The following is a 19,684-nucleotide window of genomic DNA, read 5'->3' as shown; positions in this document are numbered from 1 at the left end:
AATTCAGTGATCTGCTAATGATATTTTCTTTGTATTATAATTGGGCATTTCTTACCCCCCTCTCCTGAAGCCGTTGACTCTTGTTGGGTTACACAGATGCTGATTGTCCAGCATTACCTTGCCCAAGTGACCACGGACAAGCTTTAACCGTGAGTGTTGGAGACATATTTGACTGGCAGGCAGGAGCATCATCTGACTTCTACATGCAAATGCCTCCAGCGTAGGTCATGAGATAGTGACCGGGAGCAAGAATCATTCTCCTCTCGCTGCAGTCCTGCTGCCTGCCACCTTGCATGAGATTGGTTAACTCAGCACAGAGCACGGGTCAAGGCCCTGAAGTGGGATAATTGAAATGTGTTCATATTTGTTGATATTAAAATGTGCATTAATAGCTTTAGGATAGACAAATGTAGCTATGAGCTCTTTCTAAGCATTATGGGAAATGTAGCCAATACTGTAGGCATGATGGGATACTTGACCAAAGTGACTATGGGGGTATGGTCTTAGTGATTAGCAATTACTGCCTTAACAGCCTGTATAAAAAGACTATTCATTATTATACAGAAGAAGGCGATGAGGGGGAACTGAAGGCCATACCCAAGGCTGAGGGTTGAGATAATGGGAATATCCGCTGCAGGAATAGTATGGTTAGTTAAGAAATTAATGAGACACATTATAATGAAATATAGGAAGATAAGGACAATAAATATGTGCTGTAAACACTGTAGCTTTGAGAGAGGCTCCTTGGCTGGCTGAGGTTTATCTCTCTCCCTTGCAAGTGCTTGAATTAAACCTTTGCTTGCTTGAATCTCTCAGGCTGCAAAGTGGTCATTTTTTTTTTACCACAATAGCCCAATGCTGCTAACTGGACATAGGTGAAGGATCAAACTTGGGCAACTTACCTGAAAGGTGTGGTCCTCATTCCACGCAGACACACAGACGCACACACACAGACATTGTTGCATTTCCCAGCGGAGCTGTCTGAGGAAAGGCATAGGGTCACTTAATTACCAAATGTACTCATGTAAAAGTCACTCTAATGTAAAAGTTGACCCCATGATTTTTGGCCTAAAAAGCGTAATTCTTCATATACTTTGTGTAAAAGTCGAGCCTAGTTTTTCAGGCATCAAAGCCAAAGCGTAATCCTGGAGATGTTAATGATTCGATGTAATTGCCAATGTATAAAAACTATTGAAAATTAATACTGGTAATTAAATGAGTAACTGTTAGATAATTAATATTGATGAAATGTATGTAGTTTGTAATGTTATAAAATAAATAAATGTTAGATCATTAATATGAATTCTTTAGTGTTGTTGGTTTTTACTTTATTCCATTGTGAATCATTTTTGCATTTCATTTGAGCCCAAACCAAGCATATATGTCAACCCTTCAGCACTGTGGGTGCACCTGCAGCGGTTCAAGAAGGCAGCTCACTTCACCTTCTCAAGGGCAACTGGGGATGGGCAATATAAATGCTGACCTAGCCAGTGACACCCGCATCCCGTGAAAGAATAAAAAGAAACATTACCTGTGTAAAAGTTGACCCCATGACCTTTGACCTAAAACATTGGTCTCAAAAATTTAACTTGTACACAAGTATACATGGTAGCTGGTCAGTGAACGGGTCTGGAGCATCCGTTCAGTGTAAATAGAAGCAATTGTTGCCTTAAATTGTGCGTTTTTTACACACTTCAATGGATGCATAAAATCAGGAGAGATTTAAAATGGGCTGCAGACTTGCTAACCCCCATCACATAAAGACAAAATATACCCCAAAGTCTTTGTGTCAGGATAGTCAGATGACACTGTTGAATCTTTAAGATTGCATAATTCTCACTGCTCTCTAAAGAGATTGCACCATCTAATCTAGGAGTAATTATTGCCAACAACTGCCTGTGAGCACCTGCCTCACTTAACCATAAACTGCTTTTTTTTTAAAAAAAACAACCTAAAAAAGCAAATGAGCATTTTACTTCCAAATGACGCTGTAAAGACACATAATCGAGGTGACCTTTTTTAACCAAAGTAGGAAGTAGAAACACTTTGCAGTCCCATTCCTTCCTGATTTTGATGAGTTTTGTTCAAGCTTCTGTCTGGCAGCTGTCACTACAGGTGATGAGCAGTAAGTCTCCACCAGATGCAGCCCCATAAATAAAAAAAAACAATATTCCAGTTACTGAATATCCACGCTCCGTAAATATTTCAGCTCGGAGGATGATCCGAAGTGTAGGAAATTCAACAGACTTTTAAGGTATTAAAAGTTGGTGAGGGTCAGTGGAGATGTGTGGGGGTGGGGTTGCTGAAAAGAGATCAGCTCTTGTATATATTGTGTTGGCGTTTCTTGTGCCTGGAAGGAACATTTTAGTCAATCGAGAACCAGAGCTGTAAAGTGGTTAAGAGCGAGCGGGTTCTTAAATATTTGATGATGCGCATTTCTTTCTAATTTGATCCACTTTTTGGAGTTGCAACCTGACAGCTGTTTTCACTTGTCGAAAAGGGGGTCAAACTCATATTCCGAACAAATGGAATCGAGAAGGTGTTGCACTGCCCTCTTGGCAGGAGGAGCCACACGTACACACACCAACCCTGGGCTGACAGCTTTATCAAGCCTCCAGTCTTCCAAATTCCATTGTTCCTGACATCTGTTTCGGCAAGTGATTAATTGCAATTAGTGAACAGTTTGAAAGCCCGTGGAAGAGCATTCAGCAGAAACTCATCAAGATTAATGAGATGAGGCAGTTGTCTGAGGGTCCTCTCTAGCAATTTTTTTTAAGCCGGGGTGTGCTGTAGGTGCAGAGTGCTGGCAGCTACTCTTGTTGAGGGCTCTCTCCGAACCCCTGGCTGCGTGCATGCAGAATGACAGGGTCAAAATGGAGCCTCCTCCCTCCTTTTGTGGATGGGACAGCAAAAGGGGGAAATAAGCAGCGCTTTATTTTTTATGAGGGACATCTGGTCTTTTTTTCCCTTCCTTTCTTTGATGAATTGCCAGGTCACTGGGACTGAAAATAGTGCCTGCCTCAACGAGACGACTTTCACCCTTTGCAGATGGCTTGAGGGCACATCTGAGATGGCCCAGATTCCTATTGTGACCCTAGCAGGCGATTTCTTTTCTTTAAGTATAAACACGGATGGGTTCAGTGCCTTTAGATCCTTGGATTACAGTCCTTCTCTGCTCCCCAATTTATGCAGTGCACTTGACTGCTCCTGAATTCTGAATTATTTTTGCCTGACACACACTTCTGTTACATAACTGCTGCTCAGAAATATTAGGATGGCAGAGATGTGCTCAGGAAGACTTTAAATAGGGATGTCATAATATTATAATGTGTCAATACAATCGTGTCTGCTCGAAAAGATTGTCTCGCTGTGTTTTAAAATGAAGATCAAAACAGTCCTATCTCTCCCTCCTCCCCAGTCAGGAGTTTCCAGGCATCCTGAATTGCTTTACAGCTTTTCGAAGTGTAGTCACAATGTAGGAAATGTGGCAGCCAATCTGCGGACAACAAACAGCAATGTCATAATGGACAAATCATATAACACCAAATAGAGGTCTTTAAAATTCTGCAAGGTTCTGATAGAGTGGACACAGAGCGAATGATTCTTCCTGTGGGGAAGAGCTTAAGGAGGGGTGGGCCATTAATATAAGATAGCCACCAAGAAATCTAATAGGGAATTCCAGAAGAGAAACTTCTTTACCCATGAGTGGTGAGAATGTGGAACTCATTAGAGCAGGGAGTGGTTGAGGCATTCAGTATAGATGCATTTAAAGGGAAGTTAGTCAGGTATATAAGGGAGAAGGGAATAGAGGGTTACGATGGTAGATTTAGATAAAGAAAGATGGGAGGAGGCTGGAGTGGAACATTAACACCAGCATGGACTGGCTGGGCCATTTTTCCTATATAATCCTGTGTAACCTGTTTTGGCAGTGATAGTTGAAGGATAAATATTTACCAGGTCACTAGGGAGACCTCCCCCAGCTCTCTAGTCCAAAATGACTCCCCATTCCCTTAAAAGTACTGAGTAAGTCTTGGATGCTGTCCCAAATGTGCCAGCTGTGTTTTATGACCTTGTCCAAGTGGTCAGATACAGTACATGTAAGCATGAGTGCTTGAGGCTGTTCAACTGTGTAACCTTGATCTGGGTTACCAACCCTCCAGGATAGACTTGGACTTTTCAGTCATTGGAGATTAATCTCCAGGATATGGGCCAACTGGGAAAAAAAATAATAGGGGTGTTTAAAAAAAATGACACAAGGGTAGGTAGGAAAGTAAATTGTGAAGAGGGCACAAGGAGACTACAAAGGGACATACGTTAAGTGATTGGAGAAGGATCTGGCAAATGGAGTAAAATGGGGGCAAATGTGAAATTGTCCATTTTGGCAGGAAGAATAAAAAAGAAGCTTATCATCTCATTAGTGAGAGCTTGCAGAGCTCTGAGATTCAGAGGGATTTGGGTGTCCTCGTGCATGAATCACAAAGGGCTGGTATGTAGGTACGGCAGGTAATTAAGAAAGCTAATAGAATGTTATCATTTATTGTGAGGGGAATTGTGAGGGCGGTGGAATTCTTGATTAACGAGGGGGTGAAAGGTTATTGTGGGTAGGCAGGAATGTGGGACTGAGGTTACAATCAGACCAGCTGTGTGGTCTACTCCTGCTCCTAATTCATATGTTCGTAAATAAAGAATATTCTATGATTTTTAAAAAAAAATCATTAGTAAAAATATTGGAGTTGGGATCAAAAGACTGACTGACAATCAAGCATCAGCCTCTGAGGTAAATAAGAGGCTCGTTGCGTTCTGACTGGTGTGGGAAAGTGGTACACGGAGATGATGGACTTGTCAGGTGATCAATCATTTTGAGGGCGGGCATTTGGTAGTCATGTGTTGAAACTTCCAGGGATAAGTCCAAATAAAATTGGCAACAACCAGGCTTGATCCTGTGCTCACCGCATGTGCCTATATTTCACAGGGCTGAATAGCAGTCAGGTGCAGGATCACTGGCTACCTTAGCCCCTGGGTTAGTCTCGGTCTCCATCATTCAGCATCACATTGGGCAGGCCAGTTACATCCTGTGCCTTTGGTGGCGTTTCTAAAACCAGCTTCTTACAAAGAGTAATGGCCTCCTGAATGCAATTTTCTCCCTCCACTCCCCCATTTTCCAATTGTGTCTTCTGGAGGGGACAAAGGAAAGAATGATTGTCTTTAAACTAGTGGATCTTCTATGGCATTGCTCACAGTATATAAAAACAGGAGCATTATACTCTACAACAAATAATGTATTATTCCATTATTACAGTGGAGCTGTGCTCCCTTGAGGTCATGAGGTCTAATTATGTAACCCAGAGATGCTCCAAGGCTAAGCAAAGGCTAATTGTTCTTGGACGGACTGGAAGGGAACTAAAATGTGCTTTCTGCTAGCTGGGTGAGATTCTTTCTTTCGATTGGCAGACTCTTGTCTCAACTTTGCTTCTCACCAATGTCAAAGGAAACCAAAGAAAACGACTCGCTTTCTTTCTTGCGCCATGCCTTTGATATTTCTAGACTCGACTACTCGAACGCTCTCCTGGCCAGCCTCCAACCTTCTACCCTACATGAACTCATCCGAGACTCTGTTGCCCGTATTCTAACGTGTGTTGAATCCCAGTTGCCCACCAGCCCTGTGTTCACTGACCCAAATTGACTCCAAGTTGGACGACGTCTTGATTTTAAAATGTCTTCCCTTTGTTCGATAACATTCCTGTGAGTTTACATACTCACTATGTAAAAGGTGCTATGCAGATGCAATTTGTTTATCATTTTTTTGATGGATTTGTATATGTGATACCTGATATGAGGTATGTGTGTCCATGCTTTTACACACACGAACGGATTTCCTGTGATTCTTTTTGTGATTAAAAAGAAAATGATTCTGCTGTACTGGAGGGGAAGGAACATCAGGCTGGATTTTATGCTCCCCCGCTTTGGCGGGTTTGAAGGTGCAGGAGTGCATAAAGTCCAGCGGTGGCTTTCCTGCTGCAACCTACCTGTTCAACGTGTCTGAATTTTACAGGGGTGCAGGGGAGCTGTCAGGCAACCCGCCCACCCACCCTTGGACCTCATTCTCCCACCCCTCATCGATATTTTACCCATGGCAAATGGGGCTGCACACCATGCAAGATGCTCAGCAGCTTTAGCTGTGCAGGCTGATGTTAGGCAAGGAGGGGGCTCTCCTTTTGTGGGTTTCTGTGCCCCCGTTCAAGATCATCCCCCCCTCCCTTTTACCCTCTCCCCCCACCTCTTGAACCAGGCCCCCAAACAACCCCCCCCTCCCCCCACCCCTCGCTGATACCCCACCAGACCCTGTACTCAGCTGGGCTCCTCCAGTCAGTTAAAATAAACCAAAAATAACTGAATGGCGCCGTCTATTTTAGGAATAATGGACTGCCAATAGTGCCAGCAGTGGCCATTGCACCCGCTGGCACTGGTGGGACTGCAGAGCTGCCAGTCATCCGATTGGCCAGCAGCTCTCTAAGGCGGGACTTCCTACTCAGATAGAGGCTGAGGTCTTGCCTTAAGGCAATTATCACTGCTCCCAGTGGTAAATTGGTGAGGGGCAGCTGTCAGGATCGTAGGCGGTTCCCTCCTCCCGGTCTTTTTCACCAGGGGCACAGAGACCGCGTTGCTCCATTAAATCCAGCCCATTGTGTTTTGTGAAAGCAAATATAGGGATTTCACCCCTGACTTAATTCTGCCGGAGGTGGGAAGGCGGCAGGGTTCCGGTACATTTGCCGCCCTGCCTAATTACATGCCCCTCCCACCCCTAAGCTCACCACCAGTGAGAGCCAAATCCTTACAACATTAGAAGCGTATAAAGCGCAGGGGCTGTGCTCATGTCGAGTTAGAGGATGCATTTTGGCAACTTGTGATGAGCATGTGATACAGAAGGTCAGGTGTGACCCACAGGAAGTGCATGCATGTTATGTGCAAGACTTTAGTTTACTATCAACACAGAGAGCTGTTGAATGACATCATCAGGGGATCAAATGTCGGTATATTGCTGTGTCTGTTATCGCTCTATTGTGGCTGGGAGGCCATTTCCATGAGGATATAGCCATTTTTTATTGCTTATTGTACAGTTTGATTGCATTAAAGCTTGGTAGTTTCACCTTAACACTGGCTGTTGATATCACGATCCAGTTTAAGTGCCAGCCTGGAGATAAACAGAGTCCGCTGGTGAGAAGTTCAAAATCAATGTACATCAAGGAGTCGGACACCTCCCTCATCTGGCCAATAAGAGCCTTCGGCCTAGTGCCAAATAATAGTGATGTTGGGCAGTGAGTTTACACAACAATATGCGTCTTCTGGTTTTGTGGCTTGGGCTCTGGATCAATATTGATGCAGTAATGTGACAATTGAATCCCATTGTTTTTAAAATGAGACACTTGCTCCTCTGCCCATGCAATTTTCTCTCCTCTCTCTTCCTGGGGTGTTTTGTGATATGTGAGACACTGCTCCACAAGTTCTCTAAAGGATTCTTATTTGCCTCTGCGGCAGTCCTGCCAACAGACTGGGCGACTGGTGGGCGGACGGGGATGAAAAGCTACATTTTCTCTCGTTTTTTTTATATATATTTGACACTCACACAGAAGCTCCCTAACGAGCGACCAGCAAACATATGGCTGTTGACAGCACTGAATCCAAACTGCATTAATTTCTCGGCACTGAGAGAGTGTCAGCATGAGGGTCAAAGGGGGCCTGGTAATGGCAGGTGGTTGCGAGACACAGATGACCCATTATGACAGGTGTTGCATTGCGGCCTGGTGAATCACCTTCTGACAAGTGAGCATCAAAGCAAGTCCCTGGTTTAAAAGAGGCCGCAGAAGAGGATACCAACCAACATGAAGTCACCAATGACATGAACAGTGCTATTCATTTGCATTGTTTTTCATCTTATCTACAGAGGGCATGTGGAACAGGGTAAATTCTATTTGTCACAGACTAGTTAGTGTACTTACAATCCTATTATTCTTTGCCCTTGGTGGAGCAGTGGGGTTGGTTAGCTCAGCCAGCTGGACGACCAGTTTGTGATGCAGAGTGACGCCAACAACGCAGGTTCAATTCCTGCACCGGCTGAAGTCATCCATGAAGGTCTTGCCCTCTCAACCTCACCCCTTGCCTCAAGTGCGCTGACCCTCAGGTTAAAGTCACCACCAGTGATCTCTCTTTAATGAGAGAGCAGCCTATGGTCCTCTAGTGCTATGGTGACTTTCATTTTCATTCCTCCTTTGCCCATTGGGCCAAACCAGTTCAGCCCATCAACCATTCTTCTGCAATGATCTCAGAGTTACTTCAAAAACCCACGGGGACCCCTCAGCCAACTTTTTTTAAGAGTCCATGGAACTGTGTAATTAGAGTGTAATTATACTGTCACTTTTTTTTTCTGTTGTGCTGTGGTTTTCATACTTCAGATCAAGGAGAGGACCACCCCTCCTGTTTCTCCTGCCTGTTCCCTCTCCACCAACCCCTCTTCACTAGCCCCTCCCCCCCCACCCCACACACCCACTGCTAGCTAGGCCTTTGAGGTCAGAGTTAATTCTGGTTTCCTGGGCTCTGGGTAGATGACAGGACATGTGTTAATGCTGTTGTGCGCCCTGAAGCTTACACGCGCATGCAAACAGGATGCCCTTGCACACCACCAGCCCCCCTTGCTGCAGAAGTGTGAGGATAGCTAATAGTGGCTTAGACGTAGCTTCGGAAGTGTAGAGAACAATGAGCCTGTGAGCAGCAGCCTAAGTCCGGTCAGATTTCTTGCGCAAAGATGAACTGATGTTTGGCAAGGCTACGAATATAAAGCAAGGTGAGGGAAAGCCATCAGACCCAAGGACCCCAACCTATCCTGGGTGCAGTCACAATCGACAGTATAACTGCACTCAATCACTTAATGCAACGGAACTTCACATTTCACTATCTCACGACAAAAAAAAATTTCAAAATAGGTTTAAAAATGCTATCTTTTGCTGGAATGGCAAATTTTCAGAGTACAGTTTATTTTGGCAGTACGGTGAAATTGGAGTCACACCATCAGAATACTGTAAGAAATAGTTAATTATAACCGAGGAACACAGTATTGATGGATTGTAGTCATTTAGCATAAACACGTGGATGGAAAACACACTGACAGTCTGCTGTTAGGTGTTGTTGCATTATCTGAAAGTGTTTGTTTGCACCCAATCTGAATATATCAGGGTACACATTAGAGGGCAAAACTCCCCCAGCGCTGCCCCTGGGGGGGGGGGCAGTGAAATTTTTATCCCTCAGTTATCATTAAGTTCAGGGCCTTGAGCAGAGGACTGATTTGAAACCCCATTTATTTCTCTTTTCTCCGCTTCTCTCCTAACAATTGACACTGAGGCCACAGCTGTCCAAACTCTTGCCAACTTTCCCATTTTTTTCCAAAAGGAAGCCGGAATGGGTTGGGTTGGGTGCCTGGATTTATCGATCGGGCTGATTCCAGCGTCAGCGATTGCACTTGTTCATTTTAAATGGGCCATTAACGCTATTAAGGGGGGGCCTGAGTGTTGGACTAAGTGAGGAATCAGTCAACGCACTTTCCATTTCCAGCAGGTGGCAACAGCATGGCAAATTCGGGGGTGCAGTGAAGGGTGGTTGGTGGGGGGGGTAGGGGGGGGGGGGGGGGGGGGGGGGGGGGGGGGTGGTGCGGCGGCGGTGGTGAGTAGGGGCAGGGGGTATTGCAGAGACCCTGACTGCTTTTAAGCCCCGGGCCGGGGATGTTGACTGATTCTTTCACCCCTGCAGCTCACTCCCCTCAACTGAGTTCAGCTAATGCAGGATCAATCTATAAATCAACATAAACTTAACAACTGTATGGAAAGAAAGCCTTGAAATGATGTGGTATTCTCCTCAGAAATGGCCTGGAGTGGTGGTTGGGCGCTGGTGGGAGGTTGGTGGGGTGGGGGGGGTGGTGGTTATAAGATTGTCTGCAGACTAACGAGGGGAAGGGTCTGTCTTGCTTTCTGACTCAGGCCATGGCCCCCGGGCCTTGTTCTGTCAGCAGCACTTGATTAATGACTAATTTTTGGGTGGTTGCCAAGGGGGGTCGTGCAGGACAGTGCCAGAGGTTAGAGAGTGACAAGGGGTCAGTGAAGTTCAAAAGTCAGCCCTGCTTTGTTGGTGTCCTGTGTAATTATCAAGAAAAGCTTGTTTGTTCACATGGAAGATAATTAATATGCCGGGCTGAATGAAGGTCAGGAGAAATGGACCCTGCCTGACCCTGTTTATTGTTCGGTGTGAAATTAAGGGCTATGCACTTTCGACCATCTGGCCCCGCGCTGACCACCACAGCTCCTCCTGAATGTGGCTGGTGTAGGTCTGCCACATCTCACACTCTTTTTAAAAAAAAAGTGTGGCATCTCTTCATTCTGGCATTTTCTTAAGGCCAGCGAGCAAGACAGCTGGTGGAAGAAAGTGCAAGAAGGCTGTATGTGTTGCTCCTTAAGTGGAGGAACTTGGATATGATGCTTTGCGATTCCAAGATGAACTCTCACCCAACCAGTGCTGTAAGCAAGATGAGGTGAGTTGCAGATGACTCACACCACAGGTGTACGTGGATAGACAAATAGGTCGATTATATATATTTAGATAGATGTAGCAAGTTGGATAGATCGATTATAATATGCTATAAACTGCACATATACATGTACAGACATGCACAGTATACTCAATCACATAGGAGGCACACAACAATCCTATCGAGCCAAGCATTGCTGGGCTCCTGTGCAGATGCACTGCAGAGCCTTCCAAAGGTTGACACCATCTGCACAGCGATAAAAAGGCTTGAAGATGATAAATAGGCAAGTAGCACTTTTATTGAATTGCAGTTTAGGAGCAGCCACTTTGGGTTTGGTGTGTCGCTAATGACAGGCTTATGTTCAAGGGAGACACATAGCTCCCAGTTTAAATCAGCCCTCATTAAGCAGCCTTTTATTGGGGGTGGAGAGTGAAATCAGCCCTGTTAATGAAAACCTTTTAGCAAGTGGGCCCTTTTATTGTTGCGGCAGCTGTTAAAATAAATAGCAAGCTTGTGGAAAAATGATCATTGGCAACATGGAATGATTGGATATTAATAAAATTACGAGGTTAAAATTTCAATGTCTGTTGTTTGTGATGGTTTGCAATTAAAGTGATTATGTCGGCACAGTCATTCTGCCTGACATTGTGCATATATAATTTGATGCTGTCATTGTCATCGCTTTCTTTTCAATTAGAAGTGCTGAACTTCAACCTGGTTCCTTGATAACGGGACAAGGGTTAGTAAAGTTTGATCAGGATCTGTGTGCACAAGTGGGAACAGTTCAACACTGCTACATAAAAGAGTCAGAACTACTCCTGATGCAATTCTACTGGTCGATCTCTGTTGTCTCACAGTGGACATATTTTGACAAGAAGGGCACTTTCCTCAGATGAAGTTTGGGCTGTGGCAAAACCATCTTTGATTCAAGACGTTCGATACAACGACTTAAAGTTTTGTCAAAGTACATACTTGCATCATGCCACTGAAAATGAACCACCCCTCTTGTGACTCCCAACTTCCCATCTCAAAAAAGAATGTTTTGTAAATTCCTAAGGCCTGGGGCAACATTTTACCCCCATCGGTTGGGGGGGGGGGGGGTGGGGGGGGGGGGGGGGGGAGTGCGGGAGTGGGCGCGAGTGGGTGCGCTTCCAATCGGCACCCCCAATTGGGGGCGTGCTGCCATTTTACGTGGGCCGGCCAATTAAGGCCCACCCAGCGCGATGTCCTCCAAGAAGCGCCATGTGCTCCCTGTGCGGGTGGTTGGGGGGGGCGGGGTGGATTCCCTCAGTCGAGAGTGCGCTCTTTTGCGCATGCGCACGAAAGAGTGCACAGATCTCTCTGACCTTAAGGTTGGACGAGCAGGTCCATTAATGAGTTCAATTGTTTTTTTTTAATGGCCTTAATAAGCCATTGACAGTTCAGGGGGCACACATCCAACTCGGATGCACGCCCACCGAACTGACCATCTAAATGACGTGGGGTGATGTCGGACGCACACCCAATGTCACCCCACGTCATTTTACGCGTCGGCGAGCGGGCCCCACCCCCGCTTGTTGACTGGAAGATGCTGGCCCTGGGATGTTAGACAGAGTTGTTAATCAGAGAGGCGAAACCACACTGGCGGCAAGGGTGATTTGGGTGATAACCCAATTCTCCCGCCCACGCTCCCAACAGTACTGGACTGATGAGTTTCAATAAGTTACAGTGGTGGGCGGGTGACATTTATAATACCTGGATTGTTTGAGCTGTGAAAAATGACCCAGTGCTATCATTAATAGATGTAGGAGTGTGTTCCCCTTTGTCTGCTGATGTTAGCAAATAAAGAGAAAACAGTGTGAGTATCAAGCCAGAAAACCCACAGTCAGCACAATGTCATCCATAGCAGGAATTTCAAAAGCCATTTGGCCCATCCACCCTGTCAGTTGATGGATGATTATTGTATCAACAGCCAAGAAATTCCTCCAAGTAGCTTTAGCTCCGCCATCGGAACTTTGCCAGATGTTTGTCGATGTCGCTGCTTATGCCACATGACCAGCATGGTAAGGCGATGGAGCAGAAACAGCTGTTTCTGTTGGTGACCAGTCGTAAAGGAACACTTCAGTTCCTGCTCCTGAAAGAAATCTAGCAGTCCTATCAACACCTCCGCGACCCTCAACCTTCCTTTGCAAAGCAAAATCAGTCCAATTCATGTTTAATAGTGTCATTGACTCTGAATCATTCACCCTCTCTTCCACATGTTCACCATGGGGGAAGGTTTACCTGGTCTCTAATCTTGATCAAAGAGTGTGAATTTTTAGCTTGTACTATCAAGTTCTGTACTTTTCTGTCCAAGTTAGATAGCTTGCCTACTCACACCTTATCTACACCATTCATTACTTTAAAAACCCAAATCATGTCTTGGCTCAATCGTTTCTCGGGTGATAAGGAGTTCAGTTGCTTAAGCCTATCTTTTTGGCCAGTCTTCTCTGGACCTTTTCTCGATCTGTTTTTTCAGTCTCTCCATTGATGTGTTCAATGTCAGCACAACTTGTTTTGTGGGTGAATTCACTGCATCCACAGTCCCAGCAGGGAATCGTGCGCTAAAGGAGCATGGGTCAGTGGTAGGGCTACAGTAACTGAAGCTTCTATTCTCCAACCCTGACTCCCTCAAGTCATTGCTCTTCACTCAATCACAGGGTCTCCAAATTTTCCTGAGTAATCTAATTCTCTCTAAATTCATTCAACAACATAAATGACTTTGTTGATGAGAGTCTGACACTCTGAAACTTTTCTTTAATATTAGCAAATTAAGTGGAACATATATACATACCCTTTTGCTCTGCCAAACTTGGATTGTGTCTGGGAAAAGCATTTGACCTACATACCACTAGGTGAAGTGATGTGTGGTGACTACAAGTCTGTCACATGAGGTGATGAAGTGCAAGTCCCACAAGATAGGTATTGGCACAATGTTAAAGTGCATTGGCTTAAGGGTGCTATTTTCCATAGTGTCTGAGTACTGCCATGGTAAATATGTCCAGTGCTTTATCTTTGTGCCTGTGTTTGTGCCTCGTTCTGTTCTTCTTCCTCTGCCTCCTTTCATCAAAATGTCTCTTTTTTTCCCCTCTCTTTTTGCTTATAGCTCATTCTGAAAACGAAGGCAGTGACTGAATTCAGTAAACCACAAAAGCTACTTTGAACATCCTTTCTCATCCCTCTCCTTTTAAAGATGTTACATTGCTGTGTGTCTCGGTGTGAATGCTTTGGCATTCCTGCTGCACTCGCCCTCCTCTACCCCTGTAATCTGAAGAAAAGTGAGTTGATAATGAATCCGAGTCACTGAGAGTTCCTGACCCCGCAGGCAGCAGCGAGTAAAGAAGTTTACATTCCTTCTCTCAACTGGTTGCTAAGTGTTGGAATTAGTGTCGGGCTTGTCTCTCAGCAAAGGCAGGAGCTGGAATGTGTAGGAGGCGGCTCTGTTCGTGTCATGTTATTACAGTGGAAATAACTATAATAAAACAGAGAGGAATCACTGACACTTAAAAGCCTGAACAAGTGAATTTGCCTGAATGATCAAAATAGGTTAGACTGCTGTAATCTGAATCAGGCATTTGTCCAAGAGCTCCCTCCAACAGGAAGTTCTATTGAAGCGAAGTCACAGTATCTCTGCTCACTGGGAGGAGCTGAGGGTGGCAGAAGGGAAATTAAGGGGACTGGGGTAGGGAGGAGGAAGAGGAGTGGGGATGGAGTGTTGGGGCAGGGGATTGGTGGGAATAAAGAGCTCTGGTCAAGCAATGCTTTGACTTTAAAATTCTCATCCTTGTTTTCAAAACCCTTCACGGCCTTGCCATTCCCAGGCTGGAATTTTCCAGCCCCTCACACCGGTGGGACCTTCCGCTCCCGCCGAGGTGAATGGGGGTTTCACTGGTTTGCCAGCCCCACTTCAGGGGGGCGCTGGAAAATTCCACTTCTGTCTCTGTAATCTCCTCCAATGCCACAACGCTCCAAGGTGCCTGCTCTTCTCTAATTTTGGGCATTCCCAAATTATGAATTGCTCCACATTGGAGGCCGTACCTTCAAAGGCCATGGTCCCCCCTCTGGAATTCCCTCCCTACATCTCTCAACCTTTCTACCTGGCTTTCCTCCTTCAAGGCGTCCTTTAAAAAACCTCTTGACCAAGCTTTCAGTCGCCTACAGTACCTGATATCCCCACCCCACCCCCCTCAATGTGGCTCGGTGCCATGCTTCATTTTATAATGCCCCTTGAAACGCCTTGGAATGTTTCATAAAGTGAAAAGACGCTATAAAAGTGCTGGAAATACTCAGCAGATCATACAGCATCTGTGGAGAGAGAAAAACAAGAGTTAACATTTCCGGTTGCTGACTCTTCATCTGATGTAAGGTTGCGTTCCCATTTTCAGCTTCCCTCCCTGCTTAGCTCTGCAGTCGGATTTATTTTCTGCAACAGTCGATCCCCATTAGCATTCCGGTTGACTGATGTTATTACCTGTATGCGTAATTTATTATGGAGAGGGTAGAAGATATTTTAATAAGTCCCAGTAAAGGAGTGATATCATTTTTGATGAATGGGAACAGGAGACAAATCAATGTGCACTGGCGTTTGTTAAAAATTTAGTTCAAAGCACTTGCAGAAATAGAAAAAATAGAGCAGTGATAAAGGCCAGAGCAGCTTGAGTTACCTTGAATTATCAACTTGTGTGAAGTTTTATCAAATAGTGAGGGAGAAAGAAACCCAAAAAGCTGCTGGCTTTAGATGGAATCTTCGAGCTCATTGCTATTAATCTGTCCATAATCTAATGTGGATTGGAAAAGACTGCTTCGTTCTTGCTGACTGGACCAGCGCTAAAGAGTGAAAGCACGGACGTCAGTTTGCCTGAGAAAAAAAGTGTGTCTCTCAATCAGATCCGTGGGCACATTGAAGCAGCTGCCTCTTTCCGTGAAGAGTGAGAGATTATCGTGTTTGAAGGAGAAAATGATGACCCTTTGCTTCTAATTGTTCCTTGGCCATACTTGAGTTGGATGTGGGTTCATTCCCGCTGTTTGTACATGGCTTCCATCGGACACTTTTTGTGACCTTGTACTATCGAACGATGCTTAGCATGTTGCAAGTTTATAGCTAAGCTGATGCCATGGTGCCCAATTTGTATGTCCATTGTTTGGATGAGAGCATCGCTGGCTAGGTCAGCATTTATTGCCCATCCCTAAATGACCTTCAGAAGGTGGTGGTGAGCCGCCTCCTTGAACCTCTGCCATCCCTGTGATGGAAGTACACCCACAGTGCTGTTAGGGAGAGAGTTCCAGGATTTTGACTCAGCGACAGTGAAGGAATATTCTAGGTTAGTCCTTGGTCACCCACACACTTTTGGGCTTGGAAGGTCCTGTCAAATGAGCTGTGGTGAGTTGCTGAAATGCATCTTGTAAATGGTACTCATGGTGTGTCGGTGGTGGAGGGAGTGAATGTTTAAGGTGGTGTATGGGATGCTAAACAAGCAGGCTACTTTGTCTTGGATTGTGTCAAGCTTCCTGAGTGTTATTGGACCTGCACTCATCCAGACAAGTGGAGAGTATTCCATCACACCCCTGACCTGTGCCTTGTAGGTGGTGGACAGACTTTGGGGACTCAAGGTGAATTACGCGCCGCAGAATTCCCAGCCCCTGGCCTGTAGCCACAGTATTTATTTACTGGGCCAGCGAGTTATCATTCTGGTCAATGATAGCCCCCAGGATATTAATAGTGGGGGATTCAGCAATGGTAATGCAACTGAATGTCCAGGGGAGATGGTTAGACTCTCTCTTGTTGGAGATGGCCATTGCCTGGTATTTGTACGCCACGAATGCCACTTGCTAATTGTCAACCAAAGACGGAATATTTCCAGCTCTTGCTGCATGCAGGCATGGACTGCTTCAGTATGTGAGGAGTCGCGAATGGTATTGAACACTGTGCAATCATCAGCGAACATCCTACTTCTGATCTTATGTTGCAGGGACGATCATTTTGCCTCGTTCTCTGAATGCCCAGGGAAGAACCTGGTGCTGGTGGCTTTGTTAGTCAACCCATATCGCTTCTATCAAATGTATCATATGTTACAATAGTTGTTCTCATTTGTTGTGTATTCAATCGGAGGGGGGTGGGGGGGGGTACTTTGGAGTGGAGGTTGGGGAGGGGAGATTGGTGAAATTGTACCTATATGTTCTTTCTTAAAGTGAAAAACAGATGCTTGCTCTTGCCCTCGATCTCTTTGTGTATGCAATCCTAAAGAAAACACTCGTTCCTGTTTGGAAAAGCTTGTGTCGGCCTCCAGTGCATTGCGTGTATTTGTTTCTCCATGAATACACGCGTCCACACATGGATGCAGACATGTGTGTGCGAACATGTTTAACAGATACACAGCCGTTCAGACAATGCACCATTCGATGAGGACTTTAAGACCTTCCTCGGTCGAATCCCCAGCTGGACAAAAGATGCTCCAGATCCAAGCATGTTTCTACTGTGCGCACTATCCTGTCACTCACGGTGCAGCTCCTGTGTGAGATCAGAGGTTCAAACATTTGAACAGCCTTCTCAATACACTCTGTTGAAAATGCTTTTGGTTGCCATCTGTTTGCTCAATTGTTGAGTGGGGGGGGGGCCTCGTATTAACTTTGAAGATTTGAATAAACTAAACATATTAAAATGACGTTTCACAACAAAATTAGTGAACTTAGCCAACAGTTGCTTATTGTGTGTTTTGAAATCTCTCCAATAACACTTCCTTCTGTAGGTCTGTGCCCACTTTAAATTGCCTGGGACTTGAGTGCATAGCAAAGGAACTCTCCAAAAACGCGAAATATAGGAGCCAGGATGTCTGCAGCTTCTTAATTGGGAGGGATATGAACTCACCCAGCGTCTGCCTGACAGCAGTTCGAGTTTGTAGCCTTAAAGGGACACACACTTTAGCAGAGGGACTTAGGGTTGCCAACCCTCCAGGATTGGCCTGGAGTCTCCAGGAATTGAAGATCAATCTCCAGGACACTGCTGTGTGCGACCCTGGAGAAAAGTCATCGGAACATTAAAACATGCTTTTTTTTTTGTTGTTTTCTTTGAACATATCTTTTTACTGGATAGAAATATTGAAAATGGGGAGAAAAGGCTGTTTGGCTGACAGTCAAGCATCATCCAATTGAGTAATGAGTTATTTTACTTTCCAGTTGGCGTAGGAAGGCAGTACATCACAAGGATGGATGTCTGGCTGACTAATGGCTGGAGCATGGGTGGAAGTCTTGTGATGAAACCTCCAGGAATACATTTAATCACAGTTGGCAACCCTAGATGGGGCGATTCTTAATCTTGTGCTCCAATCATGGAAGCCACACATGTAGCCCCAATTCTCTGGTCCACGCTCGCTAAAGAGCAGCTGCCAGTCATCCTTTGTTGCATTTTACATGATAGTACGTTGACATATGTAAGAAAGTGTAAATCTGCTGACTTGCCATGAACATCTACAAGGGAGGTTAGCTCATGTGTTAGTTTACGTGTGTTAATGTGTGTATTTGTGCATATGTCAGCTTAAATGTGTCGTGGGGCTGGATTTTATGCGCCCCCCCCCCCCCCGAACTCCGCCTGGCATGTTTTCAGTGAAGGGTGCATGTAAATTAAAAGGGGTGCCCAGCCCACCATCTTCCTGCCCACCCCCGAGCTGTCCCCCATAGTATGCCTAAATCGGCAGCCCGCCTGCCATATTTAAATAAATAATTATAGGTCAATTGAACTTGTTACCAAGCCATTGACCAGGACACTACACTTCCCATCTCATAATTGCGGAGGTAGTTGCATAGTGGTACTGGCACTATAGTGGTATTGTCACTGGACGGTATTCCAGAGATCCAGGGTAATGCTCTGGGAAGCTTGGTTCGAATCCCACTATGGCAGATGGTGAAATTTGAATTCAATTTTTAAAAAATGCAGAATTAAAAGAAACCATTGTCTTGAAGAAGATTCACAAGGACTCAAACCATGAACTGTCTCTCTCTCCACAGATGCTGTCAGACCTGCTGAGTTTTTCCAGCATTTTTTGTTTTTGTTTCATGAAACCATTGTCAATTGGCGTAAAAACCCAAAGGGTTCATTAATGTCCTTTAGGGAAGGATATCTGCCTTCCTTACCCGGTCTGGCCTACATGTGACTCCAGACCCACAGCAATGTGGTTGACTCTTAAAAATAAAATGCCCTCTGAAGAAGGGCAATTAGGGATGGGAAATAAATGCTGACCCAGCTAGTGATGCCCACATCCCATGCATGAATGAATTTTAAAAATGGGAGTGGGCAGGCCATTTTTGAGGCCAAGTAATAAAAGGCTAGAAGGAAGGGGTGGGCACTCATCATCTGCAGGCACCCTGCCAAGATTGCATTCGCCTCTTTGTTCCTCACTGCCTACCCTCCAAAACCCAACCACGCCCTCGTCTCCCGGATCCTTCCTCACCTTAATAGCCCGAGACTTACCTGACTCCGGCATTCATTGCTTTGCTTCCTGTTCCTCCTCACAGTCCTGGCAGAGCCCAAAACTGAGCCCTGGCACTGCTGGGATTGCTAGAGCTGCCGGCCAACCTGATTGGCTGGCAGCTCTCAAGGGTAGGACTTCCTAACCACCTCAGGGTAAGTCCCATTGTGAGCTAATTAAGCCCATGGGCAGCGCATTATGGCTGCAGGGCGGGCTTCTCCTGGGTGCATCGGCTGCCGGCTAGCTTTCCTTCCCAGAGGCAAATAGTCCACAGCCTTGTAAAATCCAGCCCCTAGAGTGCGTTTGTGTGTGTATTTGTGTGTGTGTTAGAATATGTATTTGTGTGTATGTTCTAGCGTGTGTGTGCTCTGGTGTATTAGTGTATGTATTTGTGTGTATTAGTGCGAATCTGTTCTGCTGTGTTAGAATATGTATTTGTGTGTGTGTTCTAGTGTGTGTGTGTTCTAGTGTATTAGTGTATGTATTTGTGTGTATTAGTGCGAATCTGTTCTGGTGTATGTATGTATTTTTTGTGTGTGTGTTCTAGTGTGTAAGTGTATTTATTTGTGTGAGTGTGTTCTAGTGTGTGTTAGTGTATGTATTTCTGTGTGTGTTCTAGTGTGTGTGTTTTAGT

General features: G+C 45.2%; 1 protein-coding gene and 1 long non-coding RNA gene across 4 annotated transcripts in view; both read left to right on the top strand.

Moving 5' to 3' along the window:
• LOC121279644 overlaps positions 1-1,267 on the top strand; it is a 62,294-nt gene extending 61,027 nt beyond the window's left edge. Inside the window, exon 3 of the long non-coding RNA XR_005943455.1 lies at positions 71-1,267. This is a non-coding gene — a long non-coding RNA (uncharacterized LOC121279644). The remainder of the gene's footprint in view (positions 1-70) is intronic.
• gse1 (Gse1 coiled-coil protein) overlaps positions 1-19,684 on the top strand; it is a 604,225-nt gene that overhangs the window by 351,221 nt on the left and 233,320 nt on the right. The window lies entirely within an intron of this gene.

This window comes from Carcharodon carcharias, chromosome 7 (genome assembly GCF_017639515.1).
Source record: "Carcharodon carcharias isolate sCarCar2 chromosome 7, sCarCar2.pri, whole genome shotgun sequence".
In the NCBI taxonomy this organism is placed as follows: domain Eukaryota; kingdom Metazoa; phylum Chordata; class Chondrichthyes; order Lamniformes; family Lamnidae; genus Carcharodon; species Carcharodon carcharias.
The sequence above is the reverse complement of the archived record's forward strand: the minus strand, read 5'-3'. Positions and strand labels throughout refer to the sequence as shown.